The sequence below is a fragment of the Saccostrea echinata genome, unplaced genomic scaffold, assembly GCF_033153115.1.
Source record: "Saccostrea echinata isolate AGI-Se365-2 ecotype Australia unplaced genomic scaffold, CSIRO_AGI_Sech_v1 ptg000016l, whole genome shotgun sequence".
Lineage (NCBI taxonomy): Eukaryota > Metazoa > Mollusca > Bivalvia > Ostreida > Ostreidae > Saccostrea > Saccostrea echinata.
Genome location: NW_026889765.1, coordinates 8,392,075 through 8,406,202, shown reverse-complemented (window position 1 = coordinate 8,406,202; position 14,128 = coordinate 8,392,075). Strand labels below are relative to the sequence as shown.

The window sequence follows — 14,128 nt, the reverse complement described above, 5'->3', positions numbered from 1 at the left end:
GATTGATTATTTGTGCACTTTTACAATCAGTTCCCAGACCGTTTCTCTATACACTTGTGTAGGGGTGGGATAAGTATGTATTTTGTCGGTAAATATGTAAATACTGATAAAGAAAAACTCACACAGAGACACCTGCAAAGTCAATATTTAATCAGTAGTATTTCTCCAGACATGGTTATAGTAACAACGAACCCGACTCTTATCAGAAAAATAAATTATTTGCGAACAAAAATTTCGACAAAAAAATATGTCAATTTAATCGGAAACTAAAAACTTTTTAACGTAGAAGCGCGGAGTGATTTGGCTGAAGGCATGGTAAATATAGGGGGTCTTTTATAAACCTCAGCATAAAAGAACCGTGTGATAGCAGCGAGAGTGATTTCGTTACAGATCGATAAGACTTTTTCGTTCAACGGTCGGAAAATTTCTCTAAAACTCGACAACCAGCTACATTTAAGTCAGAATTTTAATATCTGTGTATATACATGTACCTAGTTTTCTTAGACTATATCGTCACGAAAAGGAAACCTCATATATTAGAAATTCCAAAGTCCATGAAATACAGAAGAAGGGCCTCTTTTCAGGTAATCGATTTATTTGTTTTAATTATATATCAATTTTGATATAAATTATACAAATTCATTTTTCTGTATATTTTACCTGTATTGTAACTTTTTCTTAATTGAAAGATTTTTTTTTCTCTCTCTTTTTTTCTCTCTCTCTCTATGTTGGTCGTAATATTGAAATCTGCTTTGATTAATTAACACTTTAAAAGAACTGCTTACACTATTGAGATGTCAATGACCACGATACATCACATGCTTGTCTATTGCCAATGTCCTTCTTCATCTGAAGAGTCGGGGCTGGACATTTTAGAATTGTAATTAACATGAAATCCTATTTGAATGTACATATTATACCTCGAGATAAGATTTCAAAAGCACAGGGAAGCACTAAACTTGCAATGTTTACAAGCGACTTTATCTTGACTTTTGACAGGATATCGTGTATTTAGGACTACCAAAATATTTATCAATTACACACTTCAAAGTTCTGTCATCATGGCACCCACTCGCGACTCTAAATATGCCAAATTGCCGTTATATCTCGGTGTAAAGAATTTACTTATTTCCTTACGTATGGGAATTAAATAATGGTATAAATTTCCCTTTCAGATAAACATACTTGAATGTAAAACACGACACAATAACATTGCCCTTCAAAGAAGTTCATTTTTCTTAGTTTTAAAAATATTTCTTTCATTTTTCATTACAAAGTTACAGTGTTTAAGTTTTGTTAATCTAACTTTGAAACAACTGGTGAAAAATATGCTTGATAATGTATGAATCACTGAACAGAGAGATCACATTCAATTAAGGTCATAGGATACCCAAATTTCAGCTACTTGTATTTCGGTTGTTTTTTTTTTTTGTTCTTTTTGTTTTGTTTTGTTTTGTTTGTTTTTTGTTTGTTTGTTTGTTTTTTTTTTAATTCAAATTAATTTTTTATATGGTAAATTAGAATTAAATTAAATTTATTTCATTTTGAGGGATAGATATTGATAAATGTGTTTTGGTAGTTATAATAAAGCATGTACAAACTTTTTACAAATTTATGTCTTAACATCGTTCATAGTATCTTTTCTCCTTAAATTGACATAAAATCTATTGTCATTAAATAAGATTTATGCTAAAATCAAATCAGGAAAATCCGGAACATTTCGAAAAAAAAATTGTGTCCAAATATTTAATAAACGAAAACAGGTGCCACAAAAGAAAAGATTTACTTAAACGGTCGTAATTCACCCTCAATGACGAATAATCCCTCGGTGCAGCTGTCGTTTTTATCCTTGTTCAATAACAGAAAATTTACGAGCACTGGGTAATTGCTTGTTACAATAGGGAAACACTAGTAATATAAATCTTCCGAGAGCAAGCAATCGAGAAAGCAGATCATACACACAATCATCTCGAACCAATGCGTCCAAATCACTTTATTTTGTTTGAAATTTGGAATATTTGAAATATTTCTTGGAACACTTACTGATAAATTGCTAAATCACAGAACTGGACAAGCTTTCTCTAAAGAATTTGATAACATAAATGATATTATAGAATATTTATTATTAGTGAATTCAAGGGGACGACCATCCCTCCTACCTTAAATTTTATCCGAATCTTTTATAATGATGCCTCAAAATATATCTAAAGAATTGAAGTGCATTTTGATCCAGGCCCGTAGAACGCGGGGGGGGGGGGGGGGCACTATTTCTGAGTATAGTATTTTGCTATAGTAAACTTATGATGGAGTCCCCCTTCTGAAAACCGTTGCTACGGGTCTGTGATCTTTTTGAAAATTGCATGTATATCATAATCAAACAAAACGTGCAACATACCGGAATGTAATATTTTTGAAGGTAAAAAAAATGACCCCACCCACCCCAACCTTGGAAAATCTGGATCCGTTCCCGATCATAACTTCTGCTAATATTATGATGCCCATGATGGATGATCAGGACGTAAACATCCGATAAACGGTCCCTAGTGGTAAATGGACATGGCTAAAATGCACTGATGCTTGCTTCTGAGTTCCCATTATGTTTTAACTTCCGGAAATTTAAATCCCTAGAAACACGAAATCCTTGTATTTTCTTCTTCGGTGCGTTATTTCATGGATTTTCTAAGAACGGGATCGCTGGGCTCCGGAATTAGATGGCTTGAAGTTTTCCTTAAACTCCAGAAAGCTTTTAATGGTCAGAAAAGCGATATCACGTATTGATCTATATAGTGGACAGACCTCGTGGATGAAGGTCTTCATTTTTATGAAGGCTTAAGGGTATCCTGCTTCAAAGAATAGCCAGTAATGTAAATATCAGAGAGAGAGAGAGAGAGAGAGAGAGAGAGAGAGCAGCTTATTTTATTTGCACATCTCGAGATTGCAGAGTTCATCGAGAGAGAGAGAGAGAGAGAGAGAGAGAGAGAGATTGTACAGAATTTATCTAAAATGTAAGTACTGCCTAAGTACTCTACAATTAATGTAAAGGAATTTTTTTTCTGGTTCAATTAAATGATTATACATGGCCATAAAATTAGAATAAAAGCTGTTTTTTGTTCTGACATATGTATGTTAAACCCCTGTCACACCGGGACTGCGTCCTCACGGCGATCGCACGGCGTTCATAAAAAATGCAAAACGCCGAGGTGAGCGCAGTAGAGTCTCCTACAGCGCCGTGACAACGCGGCGAGATCTCCACTGAACGCGGTAGGGTCGCGTAGGGTCTCCTAGAACGCCAGGGGACGGCGCGTACTTTGGGCATGCACAAAGTACGCGCCGTGTGATCGCCGTCTGATAAGAACGCAGTAGAAACGTAGAATGATCGCCGTAGCAGCGCGGTGAGATCTCCAACAACGCAGTGGGAGCTCCGTACGCACGCCGTGAAGACGCACATGATCGCAGCATGAACGCAGTGATAAAAGACTGCGCTTCCACGGAGATCTCGCGGAGTCCTTGGAGATGTCACTGCGTTTCTATCGCGCTTTTGCGGCGCTTCCAATGAGATAAATTGTCTTGGGATTTTTTTTGACTGCGATTACACAGCAACAACAAGGAGTTGTCACTGCGATCATTGCGCCCCCTTGGCGTTTCTACCGCGTCCGTTTGCGATCCCAATGCGCTTTCACGGCGTTGTTAGAGCGTTGTCAGCCAGCTCACAAAACAAGAGCAATGGCCTCATATTTGACCAGCAATAATTCTAACGTATTTGTTGCACTCAGGGCCAGGAGCATGGGAATGGAATCGGGAAGCAAAAAATTACACCAGAACTTGTTCTGTTGTTTCAGTGGAGTTGCGATGGAATTACTTTTTATAACAACTTTTCAGTCTGTTTATTTTTTTTTTATATTTATAATAAAATCAAAGGAAAAAACACATCTGAATTGATATAATTGAAAAAAGAAGGGTTTTAATTATAAAACTGTCAGTAATTTAGTACTAAATTATTCAAATAGATCATTTTTAATTAAAGAATATTTCTTAGCATAAGTAGAAGTCTTTTCGTCATCTGACTTGAATCTTTAAAAAAAAATGTGTTACACTCCTTCTGAATATATATCCATAGTAAAGAACGCATTGTGAACGTATTGTGAACGCAGCAAGCGCAGTGAGAACGCCGATGACAACTCCTAACACGCCGTAAAAGCTCCGCGGAAGCGCAGTCAATCGCGAAGAGATCTCCGTGGAAACGCAGTAGCATGCCGCGAGAACGCCGTAGAAATGCGTGGGTCGCCGTAGGGACGCCGTGACATCTTCACATTGTAAAAATTTCCCTGCGATTCCACTGCGATTTTAAAATTTTTACAACGCCGTAATAACTCCGTGTGGACGCAGCTTGGTGTGACAGGGCCCTTACATTAAAAGACTATTCTAGATACATGTTTAACTTGATTAAGTTTAAACTTTTAAGTTATATTTACAGTACTTTCTTTCGTTTGTAATGGATTTATTGTACAGAGAGGCGAGGCAGTCGAGTCGCGCAGCGACGAGACTGTCACGCCTCTCTGTACAATAAATTCCTTACAAACGAAAGAAAGTGTCTGTAAATGTCTTGTGTCATGGTCATTAGCATAGTCACTCCTTCAGCACCAAACTGCTCGCGACATTACGTCATAAGCCTAGGTCCATCGTAAGCACGTACACCGGGGTGTTCAAACAAAGCAGAAAGTACGAAAGAGATGGTTGCATTGAAAAATCAAGCAATGTTAAACGAGTGTGCAATTGTATTTGATGGGTTAATTTAAGCAGTATGAGTATTTCAAAAACCATAACAAATACAGGCACAATACTGGAAACCTGGATCCACCTGCACTATGACCCGCCACATTACTGTTGATATGGATACGCCTGCATGTCCTGAGGAAATCCGAGTCAAGTACTCTAGCCACAGGTATCAAAATTATGGAATGTAATGTGAAATAGTCCAAATACATGTATATACGAACATGTATCAGTTTGAATGTAACTCAAAGACCTCAGAAAACAGTTGCTATTAAGGGAATCAAACTGTGCGTTTTCAATATTGTTAGATTTCAGTTATCTGTTTTAATTTGAATACATGTATTTCGTGAAATTCTGTGTATTTTTAAAATTTTTGTTTAAATTAGTTAACTAATGACTTTACATGTATTAATCCTCTTGAAAATGGTTTTCACGTATATGCATTTTCAGATTGAAGAGGGGGGGGGGGGTGTTGAATTATGTGAGGTTTCTCATTTTTCCTCTGGATAGTTTTATATGCTTACAGAAATTGAAGAAAAAATATTCAAAAAGTACTGAGTTCTTTTGGAAGTTATTGTACAGTATATTGGAAGTTATTGTACGGCTAAGCTCCGCCCCCTAGAAGTTATAGTACGTTGGAATTCAGCCAGAGGTTTTTTATCTGATTTAAAGTATTGCTAACATCAAAAGAAAAATTACCGCACCATGACACAAGTTATATTTACAGTACTTTCTTTCGTTTGTAAGGGATTTATTGTACAGAGAGGCGTGGCGGTCGAGTCGCGCAGCGACGAGACTGTCACGCCTCTCTGTACAATAAATCCCTTACAAACGAAAGAAAGTGTCTGTAAATGTCTTGTGTCATGGTCATTTGCATAGTCACTCCTTCAGCACCAAACTGCACGCGACATTACGTCATAGGCCTAGGTCCATCGTAAGTGAACAGGCCCGGTGTTCAAACAAAGCAGAAAGTACGAAGGAGATGGTTGCATTGAAAAATCAAGCAATGTTAAACGAGTGTGAAATTGTATTTGATGGATTAATTTAAGCAGTTTGAGCATTTCAAAAACCATAACAAATACAGACACAATACTGGAAACCTGGATCCGCCCGCACTATGACCCGCCACATTACTGTTACTAGGGATACGCTTGCATGTCCCGAGGAAATCCGAGTCAAGTACTGTAGCCACAGGTATCAAAATTATGGAATGTAGTGTGAAATAGTCCAGATACAAGTATATACGAACATGTATCAGTTTGCATGTAACTCAAAGAACTCAGAAAACAGTTGCTATTAAGGGAATCATCGAACTGCGCGTTTTCAATATTGTTAAATTTCAGTTATCTGTTTTAATTTGAATACATGTATTTCAAGAAAGTCTGTGTATTTTTAAAATATTTGTTAGTTAACTAATGAGTTTACATGTAATCCTCATGAAAATGGTTTTCACGTATGCATTTTCAGATCGAAAGGGGGGGGGGGTTGTGAGGTTTCTCATTTTTCCTCTGGATAGGTTGTATATGCTTACAGAAATTGAAGGAAAAAAAATTCGAAAGTATTGAGTTCCTTTGGAAGTTATTGTACAGTACATTGGAAGTTATTGTACGGCTAAGCTCCGCCCCCTAGAAGTTATAGTACGTTGGAATTCAGCCAAAGGTTTTCTATCTGATTTAAAGTATGGCTAACATCAAAAGAAAAAGTACCGCACCATGACACAATGTAACATGTACATAAATCACAAATACTTTTAAGAGTAAAGATGTCTCAGAAATGACTTTCAAATATCGACCATATACCAAAAAATAGTAATTAAAAGGCTTTTTTTCTAATATGCTGATAATTATTCGCCTTAAAACTGTTTTACACTCAGCTTTAGTTTCATGGTGATAATCATTTTCTTCAATTTCGCAATTCGTCTCGAGGCTACTTGTCGGCAATGCCGGAGCATCGAGCTGCAAGATTTTAATTAAGCATACACATTTATCTTCTCTAAACAGACTGCTCGAGTTGTTGTCCATCTTTTTCTGTAATTATCCTATGGACAAAAGACTTCAAATCCGTAATTATAAGAAACCAATTAAAAGAAACGAATGAATGGTCATTATTTCCGCGCAAGTTCATTATTTAAGGATATGTAATTAGGTAACTCCGAACGAAAATATTTTTTAACGATTTTGGTGTTTTGATTTGATATATATTCTTTAAGGTTTGAAAGAAGCATCATTCACATAAATACATGACATCCGTTTGAAAATCACTTCATGAGTGTGTATTTCTAATCGTACAAGATCTGTTTACGTCCCTTTAATATTTTTCGCTCATAATTTTTTCTGAGAAATAATTGCTACATGTACATTATTTATTAAGAATTTAAGGAACTTAACAAATTCTTTCTTTGGGTCATTTATCTGATGTCTAAAGACAACCTAATATAATTAAAATAAGACCATATATTCATTTTGCGTCGTACAATCTGATGAATGTCCTGTAAGTTTTAATTGCTTATAAAAGAAGTAATTGTAATTTTAATTGGTATTTCGAACACTGATATCTTAAATAACATGGATATGTCAAACTGATCTAGAAGTCCATAGCCGCCTACTCCTCAAGCATCCTACCCTTGACATCTTGAATTATCCAATATATCTCAATTGAAAGTTTTTTTTCCTGGTCCCATAAGTCCAAGACAATGAGGTTTGAACTGTATTTTCTTTTTAATTTAAATCATTAATCATTAAAATATACGATGTACTTATTAATAAGTGATCACAAAACATACATGTTTATATAAAAGTATTTTATATTTTCCTTTGCATTCAAACTTCAATATGAGATTGATAAACAATTAACAATGATTATGCCCTCTCTCTTCCTTTTCATCTTTGTATATTTTAATGATCATTTAGTTTCTAATTTCTACTTAATAACTAACAAATAGAATCCTCGACGAGAGCACCTAAGGATACGAGATTTGAGAAAGGCACCTTCTAGAGGTTCACTGCTTCCAGACCGGTCTGACCCTACACAATTAAGATCCCCTTTGTTTTTTAAGTCATTTATATTGAGTTGGAAGCTTAACTCCAGTGGTAATCTGTAATAACTTCTATGATATGCAAGTAATATTACCTATATATAAGAGCCTCCCTTTCACAACATCAGTCTATAATTTCATGAATACAAAGTTCTGAACTCCAGGAAAGCTCAGGGGCATTAAACTATTAACAGTGTTCCAGCTAGGGTGAAATGGAGGGGCGCCGCGCCCCGCCCTCAAATCAGTGCGCCCCTCTGACTCCCGCAGGCGCCCCTGTCCCCCTTGTTTGTTTCCCGTATCATTCTGACTGTCCTTTTCCCTCATTAAAATAATTAGTGTGTTCCAAAGAAGATTACCTCAGGACGATCAGCAATTCACACCTCCTGCCATGGACGATTACGCAATGAAATTCGCATTACGGTACCTAGTGTACTATACAGGTGCTTACTTTCAATTACAGGTGATTAGGTATAATTACTTTGATCACTTGACAGTCTGAATAGGGGTTAAAAGCTGAAATACTTTAAGAATGTCCAAGCTATCTGTTTTAATTAATATAAAACAAGAGTCTTGCATTATAGCGTTCTAAAAATAAATCACGAAGTGAACAGGTGAAAGTAGCATCAATATTGACCTTCACTTCTATTGATTCAGAAATTGTTGACGTTTTTCTGAAAAAAGAAGGAATTTAAAATTTAGATAGCACAGAAACAAGCATAAATATTCAATCAACAGAAACACAATTATTTTCTCCTTCATTATGGTTTTTGACACTCTGGAAGGTATTTTATAAGATTACAGATATATAACTGTGTTCCATTTCATTGCAAAAGTTTAAAATTTTAAATTTAATTAATTAACTATCTGCCACCAACATGACCAATAAGATAAATCAAGCAAGAATGACATTGACTTTAAATTGTAAGTTTAATACTAATATGTTACTGATGACCTACAAATACTGTATCTATTTTATATATTTGACAAAAACAGACTCAATTAGCACATGGACATGAACATATGCTGTCTGCACTGAATAATGTGAAACACTATAGCTAGTTTATAAGAATTATGGTGCTATTATTGAAAATAGGAAATAAGAATAGAAAATGATTAAAAAAGAGGAAGAAAGTAATATTTATTGTCAGAGGATTTTTAAAACTCTTTTTTCTATATCTTCAATTCAACAAGGTTAAATAAATTAATATTTGAAGGAGTTCATTATTATAAGATACGCCTATGTAACAAAAGCTCGCGACAAATGGTAGGTTGCGAAAAAGTGCCCTTCTCTTGCACCCCTCCATTTTCAGATCCTAGCGGGAACACTGATTAACTATAACAATGCTCTTCTCTGGGCAAGATAGGTGGCTTTATTCTCCCTTTCATTTAAATTCGTCAAAGACTAGAGATATTATATAGAGGTTTGCTTATGGATAACAAATAGAAGCTCCGAATATTTTACCATTTTTATTTCTATTGTTGATTTTTTTTTCCCCAGTAATTTAGTGCTCTAACATTACTTACAAATTCTTACATGAAACAAGAGTTTTATAGCTTTCTTTGGGTCTGATGCTTTCATAAATAGTTTCTCCAAACTAATCAATGTTGTTTCAGTCTGAGCCATGTTGTAAGTAATGCCTAATATTTCTTGGATTTAAAAGAAAAATTAGATTCACCAAGTTCTACAATTACACAGAACATTGAAATCGTTATATTACATATTACCTAAAATTCTACAAAAACAAGAGTTTTATAGCTTTCTTTGGTTCTGATGCTTTCATAAATAGTTTCTCTAAACTAATCAATGTTGTTTCAGTCTGAGCCATGTTGTAAGTAATGCCTAATATTTCTTGGATTTAAAAGAAAAATTAGATTCACCAAGTTCTACAATTACACAGAACATTGAAATCGTTATATTACATATTACCTAAAATTCTACAAAAACTAAATTTAATCCTCTAACTAAAAGAAACCTAATGTGAATGTATAGGTCCAGAATATTCTACTAATATATCATGACAATTATGTCAAAGTTAAGGCTGCTGTACAATGTGTACCTAACATGTACTTAACAAAGAATCTTTACACAATCTATGAATTATTTTGACCTTAGGTTTTAGGCAACTGCAAGTCTTTTGTCCTTGAGAGAAGTCTATGGTTAATTTAATATGATTTGAATGTAGTTTGGGAGATTATTTTATTGTGACATAATAGGATTAACTGGAAGTTACATTTAAATTTATTTTGTTTTCAGCTTGACTTTCTGGTACTTTTGTTTGAAATTTAACTTAGTTTCCCCCATAGACCCCCCGTTCTTTTTTTATTGAAAAAAAATTCTATATTCTAAGCCTGAAAAGTAACACTTTTAGCCAGGATTTTTTAAAAGCAATATCTAAACACTGTATAAGCAGAAAATTGCTTATATTTTGGTCTCATTCTACTATGGGAAAAATTAATCACGTATACAGATTCAACTATAATTTGTGTATTTCAAAGGTGGTGGATGTACCTGATATATTGGACTGTGATGATACATATATTCACTTTCTGGTTTGCCAACTGGTTCACTGATTGCTATTCTTTTTGACTTATATTGCGGCACCCATCCTCACTGTGTTCACGAAAAGGTCCGACCGAGTTTCCATATTGTTGCTCTCTTTATATTCTAGGTTTGCGTTTTCCGATTTCGATGCAATATGAGACAAAAAGACAATAATTAATGTCGATAACCAATATTTCATCTTTTTATAACAATATTAATGTAACTTAAAATATTTTTGGCAAAACCGCGTGCACGTCGTCTGCTTCGGAAAAATTTTGAATCCAACATCATCCAAATATTTTAATAAACATCAACAGTAATAAAAGCTTTAAAATGGTTGAAAACAATACATAAATGGAAAAATATCCAATTTTATAACATTTCAAAGCAAAGTATAGTTATATTTTTTGCAAGCATTATGTGTCTTTACCTTTGATAGTTTCAGCAGAAAGAAGGATGAAGAACAAACCCGACCATTTATATACACAACACTTGCTGTGTCATCCAAGCCCGACTCTAAAAAGCCAACTTTCAAATAAACATTCACTAGTATACAGGTCCCTGCAAATATACTTTTCTCGTAAAATAAATGCATCTATCTTGTATGCACAAATAGATGCTATTAATTAATTACAGTAAAACTCGGTTATAGCGAAGTTTTGGGGACCTGCGAATTTTTTTCGCTATATCCGTAATTCATTATATACGTATAACGAATTTGTTAAAGTATACAAAGCGAATTCGCAATAAATATATTTTTTCCCTTCAAGTATGACTTCCATATGTATTAAGAGAAGTATAAAATACAAGATTTACATTAGAGTTCAAAAGTTTTTGGATGAATAGAGTTTTGAATATAAATATTTACAAATTAAATTAATGTCAGTTCAATATTTTAAAAATTAAGCTTGTAGAAGTTTGGTGTAAAAGATATAAATTTCGGTATTTTTAACTTCTAGGGGATACAGAATCAGTTCGCTATAACCGTAAATTCGCTATATTCGAGTTCGTAAAATTTTACAAGGAATTGTCACGAATTTCGCTGTGGATTGCACAAAACTTTATCCGTTATTTAATTCACTATATCCGTGGTTTTGCCGTATTAAATTTTAATCAAGATCGGTACAAAGCATTTTGGTAAAGGTGGTTAAATTTAGTTCAAATGAGGGAATTTAATTTTAAGGGAGTAATAATCACGAAAAAGTCAAATGACATGAGGCTATTTCAAAACATTAGGCCAGAAACCATAAAATTTATAATTATGAAAGCATCCTAACATAGCTTAGATTCTTTGATCAAATCATGACCCCGGATTTAGGTTAGGTCACAAAAGGGATCAATTATTCACATGAAATATTACATGTATATGTAAGGCAAAATATTTTTTAAATCCTTTCCTCAAGACAGCAATGCAACAATTACTCAAATTGATGGCTTGGTGTAAAATGTGGAGGATGGAGGCTCTGTTACAACACACTTTGAAAAATTACGCACTTTGAAAAAAATCTTCAAAGTGTGTTAATTTTGGGACCACGTTAACGCACTTTGAAAAAAATATTTCTTTTCAAAGTGCGTTAATATCGACCATATTAACGCACTTTGAAAAAAATGTGCACGGCTTGGTCAATATTCTTGCAAATTTTAGGTATGATAAATAATTATTTGAACCTGGTTGGAAACTTTTCGGCGATGAGGTCAGGATCTGAGATATAGACGTTTTAAAGATTTTTAGGAGTTGTCTTGTTTCCAAAGGTTCTCTTAACTATTACAAAAGGGAAATGGGTCTTAGAAATAATGGAGGAATGATTGTTTAATAGCATAGTTTCGTTTCTTCTTTTTTTTTTTTTTTTTTTTTTTTTTTTTTTTTTTTTAAATTTTATCCAGTCTCTAATAAGTTCGGTAGATGTAGGTGTCGATAAGTGACTTAAAGCATCGCATTTTCTTAGGGAAAAAGGGAGCAATAATGATTTTTCCATATATATACCATGAAAATTCTCTCTCTCTCTCTCTCTCTCTCTCTCTCATCTATTTTTCTATCATATTCATCTATCTATCTATTGTGAACATAAATGAAACAATGGTTGACTCATTTATTTGATAGTGAGAAAATAAACCTTGGCCACATTACTCACTCGACTGAAATTTTTACCTCGTTCAGTTCAGTTCTTTTATCAACAGATACATCAGATAAACATAATTACATACATGTAATTACATATAGTATATACATAATTGACATGGCTAAAGAAGAGAATATATAATATATATTACAATATATTCACACAATTTAAAATGGCATTGAGATTATATATATATATATATATATATATATATATATATATATATATATATATATATATATATATATATATATATATATATATATATATATATATATATTAGGGATGGCAATCGATTACAGAATTGCTAATCGGTTAACCGCAAGACGTTCCAACCGATTAACCGGTTAATCGTATCAAAATACACATTTTAAAAAAAATAATGTACATCTGTATTCATATACACAAGAAGACTGAAAGAGAGATATTAGAAGTTAGAAACATTCTGCTCATTATCTTGATCAGGAAACTGTATGTACATGTAAATTATTTTATTTCAATTTTAATAGTTAGACAAGAAAAAAATAAGAAAACCATGAATCTTGCCTGAGAAATCCAGAGAAGACGCGGATATCTTACCAGTGCAGATGTCATACAAATTCATTCTTCATTGTCACCATAATCAAAACTTTGTCTGAACTTTAATTTATATGATGTTTTTCTAATAATATAATTTAATAGATATTGGCAAAAGATTGATATGTATACATACTCATTAAAAGTGCTCAATGGTGTTTATGTAAAATCATTAATGTATTACATGGTACCGACATAATGTTTTTAAAAACAGTAATTTACACTTCACAAACTGACCAATTATTACCTCACAATCTCAATCCGGAAAGCCATACTAGTATTTACCTCCAAATCAGCTTAATAAGATGTGTAAAAACGTTAAACTATCAACTATTATCCAGAGATTTCCTTTTTAAAAATGAAATTTAAGAAAATTTCGTTCAATTTTACAAACATTAAATTTTTCCGACTAACCGATTGCAGATTTTCTAACCGATTACCATCGTTCCGACCGATTAATTATAATCGATTAACCGGTTACACATTGTCATCCCTAATATATATATATATATATATATATATATATATATATATATATATATATATATATATATATATATATATATATATATATATATATATATATATATATTGTTGTGACATAGTAAATCACTCTTAAAAAAATTAATATAATAGTTCTAATTTACTTTCCCGTATATGATTTGCTTCTCTTAAAAAATTTCTTAGACCCCTTAATTCCTTTACATTTCGAGCGCTAAATACATGTAGTTGCATTAATTTATATACACTACTTTTTTGATAATAATATCTCTTAATGTATTTCTTCCTTATATTTTCATATGTTGGGCACTGTAAAATAAAGTGAAATTCATCTTCTATTTCATCCAGATTACATACATGTATATAATATGCACTTTCTATCATTTCTACTAGTATTCGTGTATCTACCCCTTTCAATATATGAATTGTGATCAGACATCCTAAATTTTGAAATTATTTTTCGATTTTTAACACTTAAAGGCTTGTTAAGGTAATATTGAAGGCAATGGGTATCTGTAAGATATTTGTATAAATTAGCTTTGGGCATAATGTTAATTTCTGCTCTTAATTCTTGAATGTAAA

The 14,128-nt window shown here is 33.1% G+C and overlaps 1 protein-coding gene across 2 annotated transcripts in view; it reads left to right on the top strand.

Moving 5' to 3' along the window:
* The first annotated feature begins 404 nt into the window (after positions 1–404).
* Positions 405–14,128, top strand: part of LOC133188397 (calcitonin gene-related peptide type 1 receptor-like) — a 53,170-nt gene continuing 39,446 nt past the window's right edge. For both annotated transcript variants that reach the window (XM_061323796.1, XM_061323795.1), the window contains exon 1: positions 405–584. The gene's annotated coding sequence lies outside the window, so the exon portion shown is untranslated. The remainder of the gene's footprint in view (positions 585–14,128) is intronic.